This window comes from Symsagittifera roscoffensis, chromosome 4 (genome assembly GCF_963678635.1).
Source record: "Symsagittifera roscoffensis chromosome 4, txSymRosc1.1, whole genome shotgun sequence".
In the NCBI taxonomy this organism is placed as follows: Eukaryota; Metazoa; Xenacoelomorpha; order Acoela; family Convolutidae; genus Symsagittifera; species Symsagittifera roscoffensis.
Window position 1 is genome coordinate 60,604,886 of NC_087065.1, and position 5,525 is coordinate 60,610,410.

The following is a 5,525-nucleotide window of genomic DNA, read 5'->3' on the forward strand; positions in this document are numbered from 1 at the left end:
AGCGTCGAGAAAAAAATGGTATTGAGTTTTCCGTTTTCAAGATTAATTTGATTGAAATCGATTTTTCCCTTTAATTCATAAACCATTTTTGCGTCTATTTTGTATTCATCACTTCTCAATGTTGGCGGTTTCATCTGATTCATCGCCCTTTAAATTGAAACAACAGGACAAAAAAAAACGAAAAAACTTTCAGAAAAACGTTTTCCATTTTTTGCATTATTTTCGAATTCATTAGCAGAAATCTTTGCACTTGGATTTTTATGCACCACTTGCAGATCCTTGTTTTTGCTTTAGATCATTTTTTGCGTGCTTACTGTATCAGGATTTACTTAATAAAATTCTCGAAATTAAAAATTGTTCAAGATGCGGTACGCGCTGAAGTATCATCAGCAAAATAAAAAATGCAATCATCTGATTCATTATGCCCTTTAAGACGAGACAACAGAACAATAAGAAAAACGAAGCTTTAACTTCGAAGCTTGTACTTTTACAGATTTGGCAAATGTTTGTTTAATTCTGAAAAACTTCTGAAATTCTCGTGTCGGTGACAAATTCTACTTTGACTGATAGTTGTCTTTCTTTTTTCTTATTTTTTCTTTCTTCCTCTCTTTCTATTTTTTATTTCAGTATCATTGATTGTCCAATGTGTTTTGAAATTTTTTTTGACTTGCTATAACAAATCGAACTGATGAAATGATCGGGCTAGATTCGAAAATTGTACAAAAAATATTCCCGCTGGGAGTATTGGAGTAATATTTAATAGTACTCTACAAAAAACCAGATTGTTGTTCCTGTGTTTTATTTTAAAATTACCAAAAAAAACTCCTTTTTTCCTTTTTTGTTAAACTTTCCTGCTAGCGCTTTAAATTACCGTTTAAATTGCAAATTAAAAATGCTTCTTCTCAACTAGTAACAAATGCATTTTTGAACAATAAAGTTGCCTGAATTCAGTTTGATGAAGTTAAATCTTTCACCGTACACGCTGCGCCTTAAGAGAAAACTGGTTAAAAAAACGCGCAATGCTTATCCTAAATTGGTTTTGTAAGCCCCATAACTTAAAAAAAGTTGATTACAGGGAACCATATTTTCAAGTTTGAACTCTGCGATCAATATTTTTAGGTTGCTCAAAAAATGCTTCATTTTTTGGAAATTTTTGAAAGCGAGTATCAATTTTAAAAAGGTTATAAAGTAATTAATTATATCATGCATTCAACCTCGTAAAATTTGCCTGGTTTTGATTTTTAAAAAACGACTGAACTCAAAACTATTTTCCGTTTTCATTGGACGCGACAAAAAGACAAATAAAAAAATGAAATTTTGAACTAGTTGCAAATCAAAGATAGGAGAGTTAAGAGCAGACAGGTTCAGATGAAAAATGTTTTGTTCGTCTCAAAACGTTTTATTGGCTCAAATGCCATTTCACTTTTTAAATCCAGTAATTTCTTTTAAAAAACCAATTTTACTGATAAGTGTTTTGAGATCGTCGTATAATCTAAATTGATCTCTCCTTGCCTCAATTTGCTTTCTGCATGACTCCTGCTTTACGAAAAACTTGTCCAGTCGAGCAAATAGTCGGACCAAATTAACCCCTCAGTCCTTCAAAGTGGGAGGAGGTTAACTTTGGTTTTGAGCTGGAATTTTCATTCACTCAGAAGCCATTTAAAAATGAAACTGTCTGCAATACAGCCCTTACTAGACACGATTAAATAAGTAATAAATTAAGTGATAAAACCAACTTTTTCAAAAAAACTGGTCCGCGAGATAAAAGAGTCTATAAAAGAAAAACTGGTCCGCCTCGTATTCTAAAAAGCTCTTAAAATTTAATTTCGATGGAATAAGGAAAATAACTTGGATGAAAAACTGAAAAACTAAATTGAGACAGAAATGTGACTTAAAACATGTTCTAAAATCCGGATTACCGTGGGGATTGAACAAGGAAACGGATATTAAAATGGCGTCCTTCATATAATGAGACGTGCAAATTCAAATTGAGAGTTTAATTGAATCGCCCATTTGCATGCAATTTTGGGCTTATTACCTTGAGCAATCCGATAACGGAAGTAGATAACAGATAACAAGCTTTTAAAATTTGATGGAAAACGCCGTGCTGTTCACCAAGTATTAGTCCACCAAGTTAATTCTCACTTTTCGGATCGAAAAAAAAACAATTCCGCTTAAAATGTTTGTTTCCCCAGGGGGGGGGGATCTTTGACAAATTTAAAAATCGATTTAATTGGGCTTACTTTTCACGTGTGTTAGCATGTCCGCTGTCAATAGAGGTAACCGGTTGTTGCCACATGGGAAATATCAATGGTGAAAATCAATGACTTGGTGGGCTTGTGCAACCACTCGTAATGTATTACAGGTAACCGTTATGTTACTTACACATGAAGCCACTACGTATTATTTTATCTAACTTCCCGTTTCCAAGGGACTTTGAAGGATAATTCTCTTTTGGGGGAGGGAAGTTAGTGGAATGAAACGGGCTTTTGTCTTACAGACCTATTTGAAATCTGCCTATTTGTTTTCACATGTACCAACTACCACTTCCTTAAGCGGGAATAAAAGAAAGGTACCTATTGATTGCGTTAATGTTTCTAATAATAGAAGCAGGTAAACTTTCATGATATTATTACTGAGCACGTTTAAGAGAAAGTCACCAGAATCTATTGCTAGTAGTCGATCTCGATCCACACCGCATGATTAAATGCATAATAGCCACGTTCAAAATAGGATCAACAGCAATAAAATTATGATTTTGAGCTATGGTTTTAACAAGAGTTCTGCCAAACATGGTGTTTGTTGTGATCAACATGAGCTTCGAACATTCAGGAATGTTTCTTTCTGTCAATACCTCTGCTTGACCGACTAGTGAGCCGTTTTTGTGTTCTTCGTATTTCAAATTTTGTAGAACAGTTTTGTAAACGAACCTAACTTCTTAGCAAAAAGTTAATCAAAAAAAATTTGTGAACGAATACTAACTCCAAGCAAAAAATTTATCAAAAAATAGTTTTGTGAACGAATTACTCCAATCCTCAACAATAATTCCGCTCCTTTTTATTCATTCCGACCAAAAATCAATAATTCAATGTCTAGAGCTGAAACTGTTTTGCTTTAATCTGATTGACTAAAAATAGCCAATCAAATTTTAGTACCATTTCGAAATGTTTCGTTCATAAATTTAAGTCCGACTATAAATAAACCGAATTGGCATAAAATGACGAATGTTTGGTAAACTACTCAAAACTATTTCACATGCGCTCCAGAGTTTTACCCAGATTAGAAACAAAGACACAGAAAACAGCTCCAATGAAAAATGTCCACCTTCGCATCTGCTCAAAGTGCAGCCTTGTTAGAAGTCGGCTCAAGAATAAAGTGATCGCATTCAAATCAACCAGTGCTATCACTATGATGTTCTCATCATTTTTACGATGAATATTACAAAACCGATAAAATAAAGAAATGTGGGCGGAATAAGTAAAAAGACCCCTAACCCCAAGCAAAAAATTTATCAGAAAAAAATTTTGTGAGCGATAACGAATACTGGCTCCACGCAAAAAGTTAATAAAAAAACAGTTGTGAAAAAAGCTCATGAACGTTCCAGTCATGGCTTTTCCAGGGGCGGATTGAAGAGAGGTGGGTAAATGCCCCCTCCTTAGGGATTCGATCCCCTGAACAACCAAAGGGTCCTCTTTTGTACTATTTTACGACATGCCAATTCGGCTGGACGACCCTAAAATTTTTCTATTTGCCGCTTTGATTGCAATTGAGGGAAGCATTTTGGTCAAAACTTTTCAAAAAGTTCTAAAAATGGCTCTTTTATTTTTTTTCTAAAGTTGGCAAAATTAGACATCCGTCCCTGGTTTTGTTCTCCAGTTTATCGAACAGCAATAGCGCTTGATTAGAAGGAACTTTTAGAGCGAGGATTACTCCTATCTTATAATAATTTAAAATTTACGATCAAGCAATGATTGACAATTTAGGTAAAACAGAAACATATTTTTTGGCGTTCTGTTTGCACTCAGGTGAAGCACGATGGCGGCAGATGGTAAAAAAACATTGAGGAGAAGAATAATTGATTTCAGCGACTGATATCAGTTGACAGACATATCAAACAAAAAACTATAAGAAATCGCATCTTGTTTCTGAAACAATTTACCAACCAGCTATTTTGCTTCCTACTTTTGTTAAAATCTAACCGTAACATTCTTAGTGTATCAACTTTGGTGTGTTGGAACTTTTATGCTTGGGGTGGGTATTAATAGCTAAGCTGAACGTTTTAATTAACCCTTTTTGACGGGATATTTCTAAACCCTTACTTTGAGGATACTGATATTTTGTGTGCTAATTTAGAAAACAATACTTGACCTATGATTGCCTTTTGGTAACTTATCGGGTTTGAAAGTGTTGGTTTGGTCATTAGCTATCACTAGCGCGCAATATATTGCGTTCTTACTAAGTGAAAGCGGCAAATAAATGCGGCTCAGAAACCATTAAAAGTTGAATTGAAGCCCGCTAGTTTCTACTGTTGGGTTATTTGATTTTTTAACTAGTCATTTTGACCGAATTTGTTTTATAATTTCAGAGCCAAGGATGCGTTGAGCTGAAACTTTAAAAAAAGATAATTTATCTGTGCTCAATTTTTGAAAAAATTTTGTGGGTTGAAAATGGCCAATTTGGTTAACTTGAGTTAATTCAGGCGAGAGATAGTTCATGCTTTTAAATCGTAGGCTGCTTACTAATTCGCCTATGAATCTCTCCAAATTGAATTGAGTCAAGATGTTTAGCGTTATGAAAACATTTTTAGAAGCTAAAGACATCACTTTGTTCTTGGTATAACGTGTAGGGGAAGATTTTGAAAATAAGAAAAATAAATAACGTTCTTTTTTTCAACTTTGATTTTTGATCAAGTTTTAATTCAGATGCAACAAAAACAGTCAAAGCATTCAAAACATTACCCTGATCCAAACAATGAGGCTTGAATTGGGTGTCGGGTAGTGATTTTGAAAAAAAAACTGGTCAATTTTCTCTTTTTGAAAATGAAAAACTCTGTCTAAAAGCTTAGTCACATTTTTTTCCAACAATCAAGATTTGACATGAAACGAATTTTTTTATTTGTGTTAAACGAACAAAAATTTCAACTTCTGACACATTTTGTTCAACTGCTTCTACATTATCGTTATGCAAAAAGACAATTGTTGGTATTGAGTCTGTTGACGCTCGTGCAACAGATTTTTCAGGTACTTTTCGGAAAGCAAATCTACAAAACTGAGAAAAACAATTTCTTCAACTTGCATTGCTCAGTTTTGTTAGCAGTTATTTGATGCATTTAAAAAAATTTCCCAGTGTAAACAAACATTATTTTTATCCTTTTTTAATTTTTTTGTTTTACTAAATCACCAAAAAAATGCCGGCGCTGTTAATAATAAAAACTATGAAAAAGAGGAAACAAGCATTATATCATGAACTCATGTGCTTATGTATATAATCTGCTAAATTAATGTTTTTTAATGAATTTTTTGAAG